Source organism: Oryctolagus cuniculus, chromosome 9, assembly GCF_964237555.1.
Source record: "Oryctolagus cuniculus chromosome 9, mOryCun1.1, whole genome shotgun sequence".
Taxonomy (NCBI): Eukaryota; Metazoa; Chordata; class Mammalia; order Lagomorpha; family Leporidae; genus Oryctolagus; species Oryctolagus cuniculus.
Window position 1 is genome coordinate 45,102,986 of NC_091440.1, and position 21,294 is coordinate 45,124,279.

General features: G+C 33.9%; 1 long non-coding RNA gene across 2 annotated transcripts in view; it reads right to left on the reverse strand.

Annotated features, from left to right (window-relative positions):
• Positions 1-21,294, reverse strand: part of LOC127492015 (uncharacterized) — a 128,366-nt gene that overhangs the window by 98,861 nt on the left and 8,211 nt on the right. For both annotated transcript variants that reach the window (XR_011378636.1, XR_011378635.1), the window contains exon 2: positions 12,619-12,678. This is a non-coding gene — a long non-coding RNA (uncharacterized lncRNA). The remainder of the gene's footprint in view (positions 1-12,618; positions 12,679-21,294) is intronic.

The following is a 21,294-nucleotide window of genomic DNA, read 5'->3' on the forward strand; positions in this document are numbered from 1 at the left end:
GGATCACTCTCCCCTTTATTTACTCCATCGGTTAGCGTTAGCAGGTACTAGACTTGTCTATGTGTTCCCTTTGACTCCCAGTCCCTTCACCATGACCAACTGTGAACTGAAACTGATCACCTGGAACAGTGAGATGGCATTGGTACATGCCACCTCGATGGGATTGAATTGGAATCCCCTGGTATGCTTCCAACTCCACCACTTGGGGCAAGTCAGCCTGAGCATGTCCCAAATTATACATCTCTTCCCTCTCCCATTCCCACCACCATGTTCAACAGGGATCACATTTCAGTTAATTTTCAACACTTAAGAATAACTGTGCATCAATTACAGATCTAAACCAGTCATATTAAGTAGAACAGATAAAAAAAACTACTAAGAGGGATAATGTATTAAGTTGTTCATTAACAGTCAGGGCTGAAATTCTTGTTTCTGCCCTCAGACGACTTGGATATTATCATTTTAATTAAAACAATTGCACAAATATTCCTTTCTTTTATCCGTACATTGTTTAAGAAAGGCTAATTTCATTCACAATAATAATAGCCTTTGCTAAATACTAAAAGTGCTACTTTATAATTTTGCTACTCTGTGTGTCTGTGTATGCACGTGCACTGCCTGATTTTCACAGCAGGATATCTAACCTTCCAATAAATGTACAGAATGTTTTTCCTCCTTTTCTATGCAAAAAAAAAAAAAAAATTGTTTCCTGAAAATCTAGGAATATTTACCTATAAACTGTTCTACAACAAATGCATTTTGCAGCTATACATATTTGAACATACTTTCAGTTTATCTATTAATTATCTGATATACATTTTATACTTGCAGAATCAATTTTTATACATTCTATTATAGTAAAAGGATACCTAAGTTTTAAAAGTAAACCCAGTATATTTTTGTAGTGTTGTGTTTTGAATGGAAACATGATATGACTTCGTATAAGGACATTAAAATATCAAAAACAAATTTTGAAAAGGCTTGAATAAAAGAATACAGATATTTAACTTTCATAGTGGATTAACCCAAGATAATTTAATTGGAATTGTAGATCTTTATAAAATTCCAGTGTGAGTTTACTTTGAATTCCTTTACAAGGAGGAAAGATGATATCTTAGGAATACTTACAACAAATACACCATACATCTAAAGAATTAACTTGTAAAGTAATCTTCAAAATGTTTAAAATCAAGGTTGCATTTTACATATGTCATGGACCAATGGGCCAGAATTTACTCTCTTTTCATGGTGACTAATCCAGCTATAATAAGATGGAAGTACAGCATAATATGTGATCACAGGTAGTTTTGGGTTCATCGCTTTTCCAGAGCATTCCCAGGAGTTTCATACAAATATCAAAGCATTAATCAAGGTCTAAAGATTCAAGTACAAGGTCCATGGATACCTTTTGTGTCTTTTATTAACTATACAAACACACTAGCCATCTATTTTAAATTCAATTAAAGCAGCCATGTCAAGGGAATCATGTAGTCATCAAACCTGGCAAAGTTCAAATATAATTCTAATTATCTTAGGAATATTTAAATAGTTCAACTAATGTGATTTATTAAATATACTTAGCTCAGAAATTTTTAGTTTGCTTTTACTGATCAAATTGAAGGAGTGTTGGTATAAGCAAAATAGGTTAGATTTGGTTTAAAAATAGACTGAATTAAAGTTTGTAATACTTATAAAAACATAAAATTTCTCCACATAGTTTTCATCACATAACTCTTTATTTTACACTTAAATAGAAACAAAATAAATTTGTATATAATTTATATGCATAGGCCTGCAGTATAAGTTTTTGGCAGCCATGATTTTCAAAAAATTTATTATAAGCATTTCAGTGTGTTCAAGAGGCTATAACAAAATACCAGAAGCTCAGTGACATATAAAACATAAATTTCTCAACAATAACAACAGCAAATCCACGTAAGAAATAAGAAAAGGACCTCAACAGCCAGTTCTCACAAAAAATACAAACAGCCAACAAATATATTTAAAAAAAGTAACATCACTATCCATCAAGGAAATGCAAATCAAAATGCTTTACTTTGGGATATGATTGTCATTTTTAGCTCATGTTTATACTCCTGTGCAACTGTGGTCTTCCTACATTTTACTTGCTGAATATTATGATTAGTGGTGAATTAAGTCTGTAAATATGGAGTGAATTAAAATTATGTCTTTGCAAACACTGATGAAGAGAGGGGAGGGAAGAAGTTGGATTGGAGAGGAATAAGGAAGTGAAGGATGTGTGGTTGTATTGCTGGAACTGTAACTATAAGAGGCATAAAATCTGTTCTCTTTATATTTAATAAAATCATGAGTCATCACCTCACCCCAGTCAAATGAGTATTATGCAAAATACAAAGAGTAACAAATTATCACAAGGATGTGGAGACTGGGAGACATTTACACACAGTTGGAGGGAAGGTAAATTAATGCAGCCACTATGGAAAACAGTATAAAGATTTCTTTAACAACTAGAAATAGACTTAACATTTGATCCAGTATTCTCACTACTGGATTTATACAAAAAAGATGTGAACACATTTTATCCAAGAGATACTTGACCCTCATGTTGATAGCAGCACTGTTCACAATAGCCAAAATATGGAATCAACCAAGGTGTCCATCATCAGATTAATGGATAAACAAAATGTGGTGTATAAACATAGGAACATAATGGAATATTGTTTTGCAATAAAACGGATATAATTCTACCATTTGAGTCAAGATGGATGCAACTAGAGGACATCACATTGAGTAAAATAAGCCGGACTCTAGAAAAAAAAATAAAATAAAATAAAAAAAAAAACACAGAAGCAAGAAGGTGGAGAAGGGAGGGGAGGGAAAGGGAGGGCATGGGAAGGGAAAGGAAGGGAAAGGAAGGGAAAGGGAATGGGAAAGAGATAGGGAAGGGGAAAGGGAAAGGAAAGGAGGGAAGGGGAGGAGAGGGGAGGGAGGAAGGAAGGGAGGAAGAAGGGGAGGAGCCAGGGAATATTATTATATGCTTAGAATTATATTGCAAACTATATTGAATCTGCTAAAAATTTAAAATTTATAAATATGCTTAAAAACGACATGTTCATGGTTCTGAAGCCTGTAAATCCAAAATCAAGGCTCCAGTGATGCCGTGTCTAGTGAAAAGCCATCATCATGGACAATATCTTATATGTGATTTCATATGGCAAAAAAGACAAACTCCCTCAGGCCTTTTAACTAACATCATTAATAACATTCTTAAGGGTTCTAATCTTCTTCTCTACCCTCATTGGGATTAGATTACCACCTGATTTAGGGAGGCCACAAACATTAAGATCATAACAACAGGTCCCTAATTTGTTCTGTTGTCACAGTTTGACCTTTCATTCATATAGTGGACTATATTGCCTTTTTAATATTACTATTTATTTGAGAGGTCGAGACAGAAACAGAGGGAGTCCCCATCTACTAGTTCATACCTTAAATGCCCATGATGGCCATTTCACATTTTTCCATTGAGGAATAATATTCCATTATATAGACATACTCTCTATTTTATTTCTCCATTCATCAGTTTATGAATGCTTGATTCATTTTCACTTTATTTTTAATTACTTTTGCAATCATCATACATGCCACTATAAATATTCACTTACAAGTTTTAGTGTGGACATACGTATTTCTTCTTTGTTGAAAATATCTAGGATTGAAGATACTGGTTTGTCAATTTGTCATTTTTCAAAATGACTTTATCATTTTATATCCCTAACATCAATGAAGGAGAGTTCAATATTTCCCAGATTTTTGTTGATACTTATCTGTTTTGTTATTTTTTTATTTATTTTATATATTTTTTTGGACAGGCAGAGTTAGACAGTGAGAGAAAGAGAGACAGAGAGAAAGGTCTTCCTTTTTTCCATTGGTTCACCCCCCAAGTAGCTGCTATAGCCCGTGCGTTGCTGCTGGTGTGTTGCTGCAGGCGCGCTGCGCCGATCTGAAGCCAGGAGCCAGGTGCCTCCTCCTGGTCTCCCATGCAGGTGCAGGGCCCAAGGACTTGGGCCATCCTCCACTGCACTCCCAGGCCACAGCAGAGAGCTGGACTGGAAGAGGAGCAACCGGGACAGAATCTGGCGCCCCAACCGGGACTAGAACCTGGGGTGCCGGTGCCAAAGGCGGAGGATTAGCCAAGTGAGCCAGGGTGCCAGCCTCTGTTTTGTTTTACAATCATTCTATTGTTTATAGTGGTATCTCATTATGTTTCAATTTCCCAAATGACTAATGATATTGATTAGCTTTTCATGTGCTGCTTGACATATACCTTTTTTGCAGAACTTTATATTGTTATGTATTTCATTTTTCATTTAGTTATTTGTCATATTGTTGAGTCATAAGCACCATTTTATCTTCTTAATACAAGTACCTTATAAGATATATGATGCATAAATATTTTTTCACAGTCTGTAGGTTTTATTTTCCCATCTGGATGGTGCCATTTGTTGAATTTTGATGAAAATTGTTGTTATATCTAAAAATATATTTTGTAACACAAGGTCACAAAGATCTACACTCGCTTGTTTTCAACATTATAAATTTATCTCTTACATTTAAACTTATGATTCACTTTTTTTTATGAATAGTAAGAGGTAGGGCTGCAAGTACATTCTTTTACATGCTTGTTGACAGTTGTCACATAACCATTTATTGACTTGACAATTTTGTTCTCCATTGAGTTGTCTTAGTACTCTTAAGAATCAATTAACCATCAAAGCGAGGATTGATTTATGGATGTTCGATTCTTTTCCATTCTTTGTCAATCCTTATTCCATGAGTGACAGCACATCTTAATTATTGTGTTTTCTTAGTGAATTCCAACATCAAAAACATGACTAAAATGACTTATTTTTCTACATTATTTTTGCTATTCTGATTCATTTGAATTTCCAAATGAGTTTTAGGAAAAAGAGTAAGCTGGAATTTTGGCAGCAATTGCATAGAAATTTTTAAATTTTATTTGCTTGTTGATTTTGGATAGGGAGAGGGAGAGAGCACTGCCATCAGCTGGGCCTCTCACCAAATGCTGGCAACTCGCAGGACTGGGCTTGTGCCAGATCTAAGAGCTGAAAACTCAATCCAGGTCTTCCACATGGGTCATAAAGCCCGCAGTTCTGGAATCATCATCTGTTGACTGTCAAAATGGTATTAACAAGAGGTTGAAATTGGGAACAGAGCCAGGACTCAAACCCAGGTCCTCTGATAAGGGATTGCAGCATGCCGACCAGTGGCTTGACTGCAAGGTTAAATGCCCATCACTCCATTCATGTTTAAATTGCTATTGCTAAAGCTGGGCTTATGTCTACCAGTTTGACTTGTTATTTTTTTCTTCCTTTATTACATACTTTTAGACAAATATGATATCTTCACCACACATTAATTCATTTCATGATTTTAATTAATTTTTGAAAATTATCTCCTCAATAGCTTCTTTAAGACTAAACTACACATCTTTTCCTATTAATCTCTGTCATATTCACATTACCTTATTTTTGGTGAAATGTAGGAACTTTATTCATGTGTAGCTCCTTTTTCCCCTTTGTGCTATTCTTGCTATACATATTAAATCTACATATATTTTAACTCAAGATAGTTCAGTAAGATTATTAATTTACATATTCTTACTTCTTCCAAATAAACTAAGGAGAGAAAGTATGTTGATATACTTTGCTATATTACCTCCATATTTATCCATGGTGATTCCCTTCCTATGAATTTGAGTTAGTATTTTGTATCTTTTCCTAACTCTAGTAGTACAGTTACATTTCAATCAACAGCCTTTATGCTGTTAGTGTCAAATATAAAGCATCTTTACATGTTACAGGCCAAATAGTTATATATGTATTGTGTTAAAAAAAAAAAAACAGTTGAAGAAAATAGGCGGCTTAGCCAATATTATGTCTTTTATCATTGCCTAAATAGTTTTTACTAATGTTCCTTGTTTTATTTTTTCCATAAGAATACAAATTGTAGGCCATAGTTAGAAACAGCCAAGTCTCAGCTTATGTCCAGCTGCTCCACTTCTGATACAGCTCCCTAATAATGATCTTGGAAAAGCAGTGGAAGATGGCCCAAGTGTTTAGGCCCTTGCTAACTGCATGGGGAACCTAGATGAAGCTCTTGGCTCCTGGCTTCAACCTGTCCCATCTCTGGCTGTTTGGACCATCTGGGGAGTGAACCAGCAAATGGAAGATCTTTCTGTGTTTCTCCCTCTCTCTCTGTGACTCCAACTTTCTGAAAATAAATGTTTAAAAAAATATAAATTACTGTTTCATATCACTGGCTTCCTATCTTAAGGACTTCCTCTAGTATTTGTTATAAAGCAGGTCTGTTAGTAACAGATTTTCTTAGCTTTTTGTTTATGTTTGAATATTTGTATTTCATCGGTATTATTTTCAAGATAGTTTTACCAGATATGAAATGTGTAATTGACCATGTATTTTTTCAGTGTTATTAACATGTCATTCCACTGCCTTCTGGTCCCCATGGTTTCTAATAAGAAGTTGTATGCTAATCTTGTTGAGGTTTTCATGTGAATGCTGAATCATTTTTCTCTTTTTGCTTCCAAGATTTTCTATTTTGTTTTGGCTGTCAGTTTTGACTAGAAGGGTCTGATCTTGATCTGTTTGTGTTCATCGTACTGGGATCATAAGAAACCTGAAAAAAGTGAGCCATGTTCTCCTGATTTTCCTTCCCACTCCTTTTACTTCTCCTTCTAGACCTCATATGTCTGATGGTGATATGCTTCCTGGTGTGCTACATCTCATTGAGACTCTGATAATTGTTATTTTACTTTCCATTTTGCTGAATGTACAATGTCTCTTGATCTATTTATAATTTCATGGACTCTTCTCTCATCTAAATCTTTTGAGCTTCCCTCATAACTGATGTTTCATTTATTGTACTTTTCTACTTGGTCCTTTACATAATCTATATTTTTATTGATATTATCAATTTAATGAGACATTTCCAATATACCTTATTTCTTCATGTTTTAAATGTGATCTCATTTAGTTATTAGAATATGTATAATAATTGCTTTAAATTTGTTCCTTAATACATTCAACATTATGGTCTCCTCTTAAGCAATTGGTATTGTTTGCCTTTTCCCTGTGTATGGATCATACTTTATTCACATCTCACAATATTGTGTTTCAAATAAGACATTTTAGATAATATAGTGTAGCAACTCTGGCTATTGGTCTCCATTGGGACTTATGGTTGTTTTCTTGTTTATTTGTATATAGACATATCTGGACAATTTCATTGAAGGTTTTTTCCTTAGCTGTGTGCAGACTTTGATATCCTGGTTAAATTTTTGCCTCATTTTTTCTATTAAACTCACTTCCTAGAGGCTACCTCTGGTTAGGAATATTTAGTAGTCAGCCACTGTTTGAAGAGAGATTATGATTAAGCCCTCTTACCAGAAAGGATTCCATTTTCTGACAATATATGTTTGTGGCCAGGAGACTACTTTATTATTCAATAGTTTATTGGTTAGTAGTTTCGGCCATGTACCTGTGTCACTAATGTTCCCATTCTGGTTCCTCCTCAGATTTTATAGCCTTGAGAAAAGTTATAAGTACCAGAATCAATGATTATTGCTTTATCTGGTTTACATTTGACTATCTCTTTTACTGATACTTTATTGTACTTGTGGCTCATCTGCCTTTGTTTTTATTGTAGTCAGCTACAATATCAATCTACTTATCAATCTACAATATCAATCTACAATATCAATACTACTCGATAGCTGATTTCTTTACTGTTTTGACAATATCTTGGTGAAAAAAGTGCTCCACGGTCTAACTCACATAAGTGGGATCATTTGGCAAAGTCAGGAACTCAACAACTTTGAGGTGTGCTCTGGACTTCCTCTGGTCAGATTCTTTGTGACATGGAATAGGAGCTGGAGGATCCCCTTTAAGACAGAAACTGAATGTTTTGGGGTTGAAAGAAATTTCTAATGTTACTGACCACTGCCTACCTCCCAGTGTAGATGAGACATGGATGTTGGAATCTACTGATGTTTACCAACTTAAAATATGGCTTTAATGTATCTCCTTCTTCTGGAAACTGAATGAAATAGCAATTGCCACTCAGAAGAGTTTATTCTGCTATGCAGAATACTACCTGTTCTATATAGATCTTCCATATATAGCAGGAGTGTGAGGAATACCACTAGACTTCTACTTCTCATACGCTGTACAGATTTTCCACAGGGAAAAGAAGTTATGATAAATGATATATACCAATGTTTGCATATTGTGTGTGTACTGCAGGGAGCTGGGGAGACAGGAACTGCCATTTGGCTACAGAGTCATTTGCAGAATATCATTGTCAGTGCTGAGCTTTGAGAGACGGTGCAGCTTCTAGTTCAAATGCCATGGGCTCCCATTATTTCTAGTGTAGATTTGTTTATGTGGTGAAAATTATCCTCAAATTTCAGTAAGGATTTTGGCCAAACTCTATACATTTCAAATATTTGTCTTTGCAAATTTTGGGTTATGTAAAAAATGTCTCTGAGAGATAAAGATGTCTTCAGCTCTTTACATCATCATTCTGAGAGTGTCTCACTGTTATCTGAAAAGTTCAGAATTCACTTCCAGTTTTCAAGTATATGAAATATTTAATTTATTTTCAGAATCACTAAAGTCATTTTGCCACTATCAGTTATATATATATTTATATTTATATATTTGAGCCCCATTGGCACAAAAAATAACCAAGGTTATTATTTTATATTTCTGAAAGTGGTTCCTGTCACAACTATTCAAGTTTGGTAATGTAGTATGAATATAGCTCTAGATAACACAAAACACATGGATATGGCCACATTTCATATAATACAAAAAATGGGCAGAGAGTCATACCTGGCGAAAGGACAAGTTTCTTGACCCTCTTAGAATAATGGCTATGAATCAGCTAAAAGAGGTATTATTATTAAGGTTAACAATGGCTATACATAGTAAATATAAGGAAGAGAGTTTGAAAAGTCCTCAAATACCAAAAAAGATGATTGACAGTGGGACACAAATGTTGAACCACTAGAGATATTATAGACCTCTGTTTTCAGATGACATGAATTGGAATATGTTATGTCATATTGCATTATTACCAACTGTAGTTGAGTAGCTAAAATATTTGCAGTTAAATATGCTGGATATATTCATTAATAAGAGATGAATTAAATATAAATGTGGCCCACAATATCAGGTTAATTATAAGCTACAGCAAGAGAATTCCCACATCACAGGAAAATCTGTAACATCTCAGAAATGGACCTTGAAAAATGGGTATTCATAATTTGGAGGGCACAGACTTGATCATGAAATAATCTTGTTGGAGATCATTAGAATTTATGGCTCAGAGAGTATTAGAACAGTAAATCTATGGTGAGAACACTCAAGTGCATGTAGAGTTAGCATAACATTTTCATATAATATACATAGCAGATGAAATGGGAAATGTTTAGGCCTACTTAGCGATGAACTTTATGGTTTGGCTTGAAATAGTTTATCTACTTTCCATGCCATAACACAGTCCATTTGAAAAGTTGTGGTTTCTGTTACATCTCAATACTCTCTGACAGCCAAACTGTCAGAAGACCCATTTTTCACTTATCAAAGCCAACCAACACAGGAGAAGATTAAATAATTGAAGTAAAATGTAATTTATAAAGCTTGAAAACAAATCTGTTATGTATTCTAGGTTCTGTTCTATTCAATGCTAATGCTCTGTTCTCTTTTTTCCATTTGTGAAAGTCCTTGTAATTGCATGTTACCATGATTTAAGATAGAATTAGCCCAGAGCCACATTCACAGCAATAACATTCTGTTTTGCCAAATGCTTACCAGTTTCACAGTCATACAAAATTATTTTTTGAAGAATCTGTAAAATTCTTTAAGTATTTTTCTTAGTAATTTGATTTTCAAATATTACTAAATAAGAATAATAATATCAAGCCTTTATTTTCATTGTAGTTGAAGATTCATGTTATTATGTCTTTCATCAAGAAAATTCACCTTAGCATTTTAGAGCTAGAACCTTTCGTTTAATACGTTCATGACTATAGAATCAGGTGATAATATATCTGACTAATGCCCACTTGTTGCTCAGTACATATTGTTAAATCCATGATTACATGATGACTGAATGGAAGTGGTCATACAGACAGAAATTCAAGGCACACTCATAAATTGGAAAACTAAAGTACTTGAAGGAAGAAATAAGTTAATTTGCTGAATATTTTTAGTATCCTTATTAGTGCTATGATTTTTGTTCAGTCTAAGTGAACTTCAAAATCATTGTAGTTGTAGTCTAAAAAATTACCAAAAAAAGAGAAACTATAACCATTTTGAACTCAATTTAATTCTTTTTGGGTTAAAGAGAAACTTATAAATAAATCTAAGAACTGTTCATAGAAATGAATGTGAGTTTATATATTAATCATTAACTTCTTTTTCCTGTTGACTTTACTATATTTATAGGAAAAATGTAGTATAGTGTCAGAAGACAATAATTTTTAGCTTATAACAGGAATTATCATTTAGAAGAATAAATTTTCTCTCATAGAAAATATGAGTTTTTCATTGAGTTTTGTATTCTCTTGACTTCAGAGAATATCTAATATACCATGTTTTCTGTTTTATTATTTTGACTTAGCCTTGCAAATTGATTCTCTGAAGGATATTGTCGTAATTTAATCACATGTGCTTTTCTCAAACTTAGAAAATTTATCTTGTATCTCATAACTGAGTCACTATTAACTAGCAAATATTTTTCTTAAATTTTGGCACACAATAGTCAAGTTCCACCCAATTTATAAAAATTTAACGTTATGGATTGAATAGGATTTTTTTTCACCAAAACTCATGCAAATGTTTAAACTTTGACACATTAATCTTAATAATTGATGGATGTGAGTGGAGACTTGATCTAATTATGTCACCTTTAACTCACTGAGGTTATGTCCTGGAAAGATATTTCTCACAGGAGCATTGATTATTTGAGTTCAAGTTCTAGCCTAGCTTTTTGCTCTGCTTTCTGACTAACCATGTGTTCACTCCTCTCCTCTGCCATAACCAGCCCCCATTAGACACCAGACTATGGACTGCTGATTCTGCACTATAACCTCCTAATGTAAGCTGAAAGAAACCTTTTCCTTCTTAAGAATCTCTTCTCCAGTATGGTAGTTAAAGCAATGCAAAGCAGACTAATACATGTAATATTCCCAATGATTATATGCTTGAAATCAGAAATATCCTGATAAACTTACATTTGCCTTGGAAGTCATTATAACTTTCTCTTTTCAGTAATGTCAGCATGATTGTAAGATGTCCTAGAAACTTATCTTTGTTCCATATAGCATATAACCTATTTTCCACTGACATAAAAACATTAAGCAAAACTCTTACACACAGCAATGCTCTAACCTCTTGATTATTTTATCAAGCTTACCATCATACCCCCACTTATTCAATTAAAGTATATTTTCTTAATTCAAATAAAGCCATATATGTGTGTGTTTCAAAGTCTGTTTTCTTAATTAAAATAAACTATATATATAAAAATAAATGCGCACGCGTGTGTGTGTGTGTGCGTGCACACGTGTTTAGCAGTGTTATGTATTGGACTGCTCAGAGGAAGCCTGTTCTGACCATGTGATACCAATGATCAACCATCAGTGTTACTGAATTTATGTCCTTGAAATATGATGAACTCTGTTCCTTACAATTCTCCAATACATTGATGTAGCTGACAGTGTTGTATTTTCCCTGCCCTCATGAACAGTGCACATAAATGAGATTCTAGTTCCTAGATGGTTGAGATCACTCACTCTGACAGGAGAATAGCATGTACCCACAACATACCCTCCTTCCTATAGTTATATAATTAGCATAACTAAACTACCATATCTTCTATAACTGCCAATCAATGTAAAACATTTGTGTGATTCATCAGTATGGAAGGCACAGCATGATATTTTAATTGCATTCTCTACCATGATATCCTAAAAGCATCATCACAAAGTTAGCATTATTATACAGGACAAAAATTTTTAGCATTAATTAGCATTAATTCATACTACTATGTGTTAGACATGTTCCTTTTTTCTCATACAACCCTATGTTGTTATCTCTATTTAGAACTAAGGAAGTTGATGCATAGAGATATTGGTTAATTTGTCCAAATTTAAATCTAGAAAAAGGCAGAGACTGTGTGTTTGAACATCAGTATTATAGCATTGGACTGCCTGAACTTAAGCACCACTGTTAGTGAACAGAGGTCCATTCACTTGAGGTGTCACCAAATAATCAACCTTAATGAAGAGATGTTCAGATAAATGTTTTATGTACATATGACAACTAAAGGAAATAGTGAGGAGGTATAGTTCACTAAGGCAACTGCTTCCCTGAGAAGCAGTTTGTTAGGGCTTATTCAGTAAGGGTTAGGAAAGTGTCCAGGAAACAGAAAAGTGGGGGGAGGCAGGATTCTTGCTTGTAATATTCATTTCCACGCATTGTGTCTTCAAAAATATAACGCAAACTGGTTTCTTGCAGATTTAATCAATACCTGTTTGTGATGGTCAGGTCTCCTCTGATTGCATAGCAATGTAAGAGTTCCTGGAACATCCTTTGAAAAACAATAGAAGTCATTAAAATGTTTTAGATTCTCAGCTTATTGTTCCAGTGCCCCACATTTGGCTAAATCCTACACTGTTGCTTACAGTGCTAGGTCTACAGAGAATTCACTGCCAAAATGGTGAGTGGCATGCATACACTAGGTGCCATTGGCCAGGAGCACCATCCTGGACACTGTCTGAAAGAATACTAATAAATTTTTTGAAGGGAAAAGTGACAATTCCTTATTACATTTCTCTATTCTTTTTTTAACCTAGAACCCTTTTATTTGAAGTATACAAACTTCATGCATTTCATATACACAAATTTAGGAAAATAATGATTCTTACCACACTCTCCCTCCCACCTGCAATCCCACCCTTCCCTTCTTCCTCCTCCCTCTCCTATTCCCATTCTTATTTTTTACAAAGATCTATATTCAGCTAACATTATACTCATAAGATCAACCCTACACTAAGTTAAGAGTTCAAATATAGCATGAAGAAAAAAGCACACTGCTCCTCTACAGTCGAGACAAGCGCTGCTCAAAATCATTTCATCTCAAAGTGTCAATTTCACTTCCAGGCTAATAAAATTTGTTTCCATCTTACTTAATATTCATATAGTCCACAGCTTTTATGTTTCTGCTCTCACAGTGCAGCAACTAATACTCTTCAAACTGCTCTTTAGCAAGTTCTTCCATATATTATAAATTCTTTGTTAAAAATGCCCTACTTTCCTAGTATAGCACTTGAAGTTTGATATTTATTAAATTATTTTCCAATTCTGCTTTAACAGATATATGAGTCCATCACATCTGCTGTTGCCATGAAATTAGCTTTTTTGTGCCCTGATATTTTGAATGTTTTCCCAAAAAGTAAACACATTCCAATTCTTATACAATTACTAAAAATTCAAAGAACCACATTCAAACTTCCTCTATTTCTAAATGGTAACTGTATTTTGAAAGGGGATTTATAAGTAGTAATCAGAAAAATACAAAAAAAAAAGTCTATTCTTCATTAAATACTGATATCCTACTGGACTTTTAAAGTATTTAACACTCACAAAACAATGAAGATCTAATAATTAACTTGATTTAAAAGTGTTTCGGTGTGGCTGGGACAAGATTCTTGTCTCTGACACAAGAAACAGTTTGAGGACAGGACAGAGCTAGAAGTCAGAAAAGAAAGAAGATTTATTTGCACGCAAAGCAAAAGTGCATACCCCGGAGGAAGTGTGGGCACATGATTGGAGTCCATCACTTTATATGATCTGGAGGCATAAGTATGTGGTGTCTTGGGTTGGGTTTAGTTTAATATTCATTGTGAGTGATGCTTAGCGTGAGTTCTAGTGCAGCCCATTTCCTTGCCCTTTTTTTGGAAAATCTCAGAAGTGTCATGATGGTAGTTGCATGGCTGGGGTAGGAGTTCAAGCTCTGATAATTCTATTATAATGATGTTATAGTGAGCTGCAGTGATCACAAGGACACAGCAGGCAGCCCTGTTGGTTATTTTGGCCCAGTGTTGGTTGTAGGCAGTAGTTTTGCAGAAGGAAGTTTTCCGTTGCACAGAAAGGGAAGGAGAGTTTTAATGTCACAAGCAGGGATGCAGGGTGGGGCTGGCAACCTCAGCTCTCTCCTTGCTAGCTACTTCCTTACCTTCACCAAAAGCAATCTAAATATTTGAACAATGACAACAATAGTGGAACTGTCCCTGTCATTAGAATATTTATTTTACTAATTTTCATGAGTCAAAACACTGAAAATTGAAAAAATGTTATTTTTAAAGATATATATTTTTTGAAAGAGTTACAGAGTGAAGGAGAGACAAAGAGATCTTCCATCTGCTGTTTCATTCTCCAGAAGGCCACATCTGCCAAGATAGGGCCAGGAAAAGCCAGGAGCCAGGAGCTTCATCTAGTTCTCCCATATGGGTAGAATGGGTTCAAACACTTGGGCATCTACTGCTGCTTTTCCTAGGCTATTATCAGGGAGTCAGATTGGAAGTAGGTCACTCAGGATATGAACTGAAGCCCATATGGGATGCCAGCATCCCAAGCAGCAGCTTTATTCACTATGCCACAACCAGTCCCCTAGAAAAATTATTAAGTAAGAGCATATGAATCTATTTTAAGGCAGATATTTGTGGCCCTAGGATAACTATGTATCTAAAAATATTATATATTTTTCTTAATTTTTTCATAAGAAATAAAAATATTTTATTTTCTATTTCAGCAGGAAGTGAATCAGAATGGAATTATGAAGCAGAAGACAATAATGACTTGTTCATTTTAAGAAAAAAATTTATTGTTTTATCTTTATGTATGGTAGTTTTATTTAATACTTATTTTTACAAATCTTTATCTCATTGTGAATGCTACACAGCAGGCACACATTTCTCTGTGCAAAGGCATTTTAAAAGTGTAGAACCTAGTGGGCATTAAATACACCTTAAGGAGCAATCATTAATGCGGAGAACAGCGACAAACTATTACATATATACTGTGGAACTGGCCCTATACTTGGTATTTTATATTCCTTACTTCATTTATGCAACTAGAACTGTATGGCAATGATTATCATTGGAAAAATACTTTTTAGTGTTGTGAATGTCATTCTGTTTATAAGGAGCCTTAATTCTCTATTTCATGTATCTGTCACTAATTCTGAAGTTTAAAAAAAAATGTTTGTTTCTGCAATGTAAAGTTGGTTATCAAGAACAAATGGCCCTTTCCTGATTTTCTTTAAAACCATTGTGCATCATGTAGACAGTTAATATTTTGCTGTGTTTCTTTGCAAGCAGACACAGAGATAGTGCCAAATGTTTTGTTCCAAGTAATAAAATTCAGCTGTCAGGGAGAGAAACATCCTATTATAATTGAAATACTCAGATTCCCTTGACATAGATGAAATTCAATGGGTAACTCTTTACTTCATTAAGCTATGGTAGACACAGGCTCAGATGACGAATTGAAAATGATACATTTTGGAAAAGATTTTAAGCAGGCCCACTTTAATGTAAGTTGGATTTATTCCAAAGTACTGAAATATTTATGTGTTTTTCCTTTGTGCTGTCAAGTATCTTGCTACATGTGACTGTTATTTAGGCATATAAACACTGATGTTAGGCCACTAAGTTATTGTACATGCAAGGAAAGTTGATATCCTTTTACTTTATTATTAGTTGAACTTGCTGTACTTTAACTTTCAGATAATATCCTTACTGAGCTCCAATAAGAAAATACTTTAACTCAGCCTCCAGGAATCTACAAAGATGTGATACACAAAAGGAACAGGGCTGCTTGAGCTGTCACTTACAGGAGTGGTTTGCTTGCCAGCATGCTCAAAAGAGATTGTTAATAGCATCCCATTAAAAGGCGGTGAACAAGAAAGTGAAAGGAAAGCATTACTGGGGAGGAAAAGTGACAGCAAAATGCAAAAAATACAGGGGAAGTATTTCTACATTAGCAACAAGTTTTTATTTTAGTTGAGATGATTTATAAATAAAATTATAAAATTACACTATGCATTGGAAGCAAGACCATTGAAATTATAACCATGATGATTATGCCTAATTGCCTACTAAAGCACTGAGAAAATGTTTACATTTTAAATGATATGCAAGAACATTCATGTTGCCATTTGTAGAGGTCAGGTAATAGTAAGTGTATATTCCAAAACTGCGAATTTAACACATTGCCAGGACATATGTAATAGTATATTCATTGAAGTTAAGATTTTAATGTAAATTTTACAGAAATAAAATAGTTATTTTTTTATCTGTTTCTTTTAAAAATTATTTTATTTGCTTGAAATGGAAAAAGAGAGAGAGGGAGGACAGATTGCTCTTCTGCTGTTCCATGCTCCCAAAATGCTTACAACAGCCAGGAATGGATCAGGAAGTCAGGAGCCTGAAACTCAATATGAATCTCCCACATGGGTGCTGCATCCAAACCATTTGAGACATCACTTGCTGCCTTCTAAGATGCCTAGTAGTGGGAAGCTAGAATCAGGTACAGAGCTGGTACTGGAACTCAGGCACTCCAATGTGGGCTTTGGGTGCCCCAAGCAGTGTCTTAACCTCTACATTAAATGCTTGGTCCTATCAGTTTCTTTTGAAGAAATTAAAACTATTGATTTTTAATGCATTTTAATGATAGGTCCTTAAAATAAAGATGTAATTACAAAGAGGAAACAATTATTCAAAAAAGTAAAGTTCCGCGTTGATTAAACCACACTGCTCTATAAATCAGGGAAAATTGGGCAAACTTTTTTAAAAAATGTATGCATTTAACTTGTGTCAAGAACAACTTTTTCTTTTGTAGGTCTATATATCAAATAATTAATTGAGTCCATTAATCAGTTAACAAAAGAGCAACTTTCACTTTTTACATGACAACATTAATTGAATCACTGTATAAAATTCCAAGTATATATTTAAATGTTCTAAGAACTATTTCCCCATTGTATAAATGCTTTATATTTTCTTTTGATAATCATATTTGTGAATTTTTATTGCTAAAGGTTTCTATGACCCTTTTATTTAAATTAAGCCAGATAGATTTTTTTAAATATTGAAAGTTTCATAGTCAACCAAAAACATAAAAGCTTTTTTTTAATTATCCAAAGTAGTTTTGATCATATTAACATATAAATTTTAATTTCATATATTTTAGCTTTAAAACCTAACAGTGGTCTCCGTGAGACTACTCATTCAACTGATATAATTGTGAAGAAACTCTTAGATCTTTAACTTTTATTTATAATTATTTGTACTAATAAAATGCACTAACAATTGCTTTCACCCATGTAAAAATGCCTTTCATGTGATTATCATTGTTACATATGGTTAAGTTCTTTATTTCCTATCATTTCTGCTTTCCTGTTTTACCTCTTCAATTCTTAAAGTATAAACCTCTTTGTTCATATGTGCTTGTGTTGAGAATATAAGAATGTTTGACTTTACAGGAAGACAGGATGTTGTAGTAATAAGATAACATTTTATGGGTGTATAAATAGAACTCTGATTAAATCCTAATTCTTCCTTTTAACAGTTGCATGACCCTGAGCAAGGAATTTGACTTCTCTGATCCTTAATTTCTGCATGTGTAAATGGAGATAATAACATCTACCCAACGGGTTGTTTCCAAGTCAAATGATGTGGCATAATTTAAGTATCAAACAGTGAGCACATTGGTAGTCAGTACTCATAAAGATGTTCATTAACTCCTTCCTCCTGTTGCTCTATAGCAATTTCTATGAAAAAGGAACTTTATCAGTTCCAAAATATCAGTGTAGTGACTCTCTGAGAACATATTATTCATTCATCTTAAATTCATCATTGTGCATATGGTAAAGCATTTTTTGAATTCCTTAAAAGTCAAAGTACATAATCATACATTGAAATTACATAACTATGTATGTTATCCTAAGAAATTGTGATGATTCTTGACTTACGTAATTGGAATAGAACTGCAAATTTAAGTACAATGATTTTTTTTCAATGAAGTCTTTGGACCGTGACATCCCAAGACGCAAAATTCTATAGTCTGAGATATTATATGTAGAGAAATTATTGTACTGCTATGCCTACACTTTATTTTAAATCATTTAATTGACAAAATATTTGAACTTAAATTAATATACCATATGTCCATATACACACAATGTTTCAACTATTATGTCATGCACACTATTATGTGGCAGGAAACCCTCAAAAGAAATCAATGATACAGACATGTTTAACCTTTGTCAAATTCAAAAAATCCATATTTATATAAGGAAAGGCTTTAATTACAGAAACAGGTATTTCAACAAGAACACTCAAAAATCTCTGAGCACTGAAGCAAAATATTTTTTCTTTTGAAGGGTCAAAATGCGAACAAGCAGAGATCAGTGAAATATTTAGTGGGGAGACTGAAAATGACCAGCGGATTCTCATAGGAGAAGGGTAGTGCTGTTAACAGGTGCTCCCCTGCAGAAGTAGATATTAGAGGCTTGCTCCACTGTTTTTGTCCTTAGCCAGGTTTGGGGAGAAGCAGACTTTAGGGAACTATCGGAAAGAAAGAAGCCTGGGGAGTCTGCAGTTAGGACAAAGTGGAAGGTATCACTTCCATTTATTCTGAGATGGTACTAGGACCCAATTTTGTGTCACAAAATCATACATAGAAACCATTGCTCCCAACGTGATTGTTCTTGGAGATATGTCCTATATGGAAACAATTAACATTAAATGGGGTCATAAGAATGAAATCCTAATTCAATGATTGGTCTCTCTATAACAAAAGGAACAGAAGCAGAGCGCTCTCTTGCTCTCTCTCTCTCTCTCTCTCTCTCTCCTCTCTCTGAACATCACAGAGGAAAACTTGCTTGAGGATAGAGGAAGAAGGCAGACTTCTACAAGTCTAGGACATTTATTTCTTCATTACTTGTCCCCAAAATCTTGAATAGTACTTAGCCTGTAGTAAGGCTTAGTAATTGTTTATATAATTGATTAAATGAAGTACAAATATTCTATACAAATTCATCAGTTAAGTATGCTAAGTCAAAAAATATCAATGGTGACTGTACCAGCAGATCTTAAGACATAGATGTGTAAAAATGGTAAGGGAAATTGGTTAGCAATCCTAACCTCACAAATATCCATATACAAGTAAATGTACTATGCATATTGAAAATACATTTGAATCTTAAAAATAGAATAGGAGCAGCCATTTTGCTAGCTTAAGTTTCCTCTCAAGACTCCTGGATCCCATATTGCAGTGCCTGGTTCGAGTCCCATCTCCACTTCTGATCCAGCTTTCTGCTAATGAGCAGCTTGGGGAGGCAGAAGACAATAGCTGAAGTTTTGGGGTACCTGACACTCATTCAGAGGAACCAGACTGCGTTTCTAGTTCCTGCCTTACTTGGGGAGTGAACCTGCAGGTGGAAGATCTCTCTGTCACTGTGTCTCTGTGTATGTCTCTCTGTCTTCAAATAAAACAAAAACTTAAAAAAAAGAATAGAAATATAATTTACTTATAACCTATATTTTTATCACTGGTGCTTCATATTCTGTGTCTCTTGATTAATATATAGCATAGGTGATAGAGTTAATAGCCCTGAAGAAAAATAATGAAAACAAAGTGGATAAAAGGTACACGTATGCCTACATTTGAAGAAAGAGTAAGCTTATTTCAGTGTCAATAACAGAACAAGAAACAATTGTTGAGAGCCTACTCTTTGAAAGTTCCTTCCTTCAAAGAGAGTAAAGCCCAGTGGGACCAGAAACACAATGTGTAATCAGAAAACATGAAAAATAATTCTCTGAAGTTCAATTTTAAATTCATGGGTAATAACAAAGGCAACAAAGAGCCTAGCTTAATTAAATGACTTTAAGATTCCAGGGCAAAATAAGTTGTATTCCAAAGTACTGACATCAAATATCTGCTATAATTTCTCATACTTAGCAGAGGATTCGTTTATTAATGTGTTATAAAATATATAACAGTTTGCATTTGTATTTAATGAAGCATAAAGGATATAAGATTCGTTGAGAGAATAACAAGCTTTGAAATACATTATTAAATTACATTATTATCAAAGGATTATTCATATGTAGACACACTCATCACCAGGAAATGAGTAGAGTTTCTTTTAGGATAAACCACTGTTTCTTGGTAGTTATTAGACTAAAAGCCTGGGATCACAAATTTGTTCGTGCACACACACACATACTTACTATAATTAGCTTTCACTCTTATACTGCTTTTTGCATTTCAGTACACCAGAGTAGCCTAGGAATGTGAGAAGTGTTATCTATACTGATAGTCACCAGACTAAATCCTGGAAAATTGAATATTGCCAATGACATTCCAGCTAGAGAACAAATGAGCTTTAAATGCCACTGGATTTTACATTTATCCATTTTCCTTTTTATCACCTTTACTAAAATTTTAATGTCAATTCTAACTTCATACCAATAAAAACAGGGCTAAATTCATTTGCTTTGCAATTCATTGATTACTTAAAATGAGAAAATATTTTCTATTATACAAAGGAAGATAGATTCAAGTATTAAGGGTCAGCACACTAGACACAGTGTGAAACTGCTTATACAAAATATGAACTATGATTGATAATCACATATTTGAATTTCCAGTTAAGCTAAAGAGTCCAGCATGTTTTAGGACATTACAGGATAAAGGGCACATAAATGACTTATTTTATGAATATTGAAATTAAATTAAAAGTATTGAAATTAAGTTAGATAATTAAATATTTGCTAAAATTCTAATATTTTAATGAATTATTATTAAAGTTTACTCTTTCTCCACATGTAGGTATCTGTGTACATTTTATTCACTTTGTTTTCATCATTTTATTCAGGGCTATTAACACTATTACCTATGTTATCTATTAATATAACATAAAATATTTAATTAATAAAATATTTTAGCATTGTTTTTGAACATTTACATTCCCTTTGAAATACTGTGGTGGGGCAGCATCATGGTGAAGCAGGCTAGGCCACTGCTTGTGACCTTGTCATCCTAGTCAAGCACCCATTTGAGTGCCAACTGTTCCACTTCTGATGCAGCTCCCTGCTAATGGTCTGGAAAAAGCAGCCTAAGATGGCTCAAGTATTTG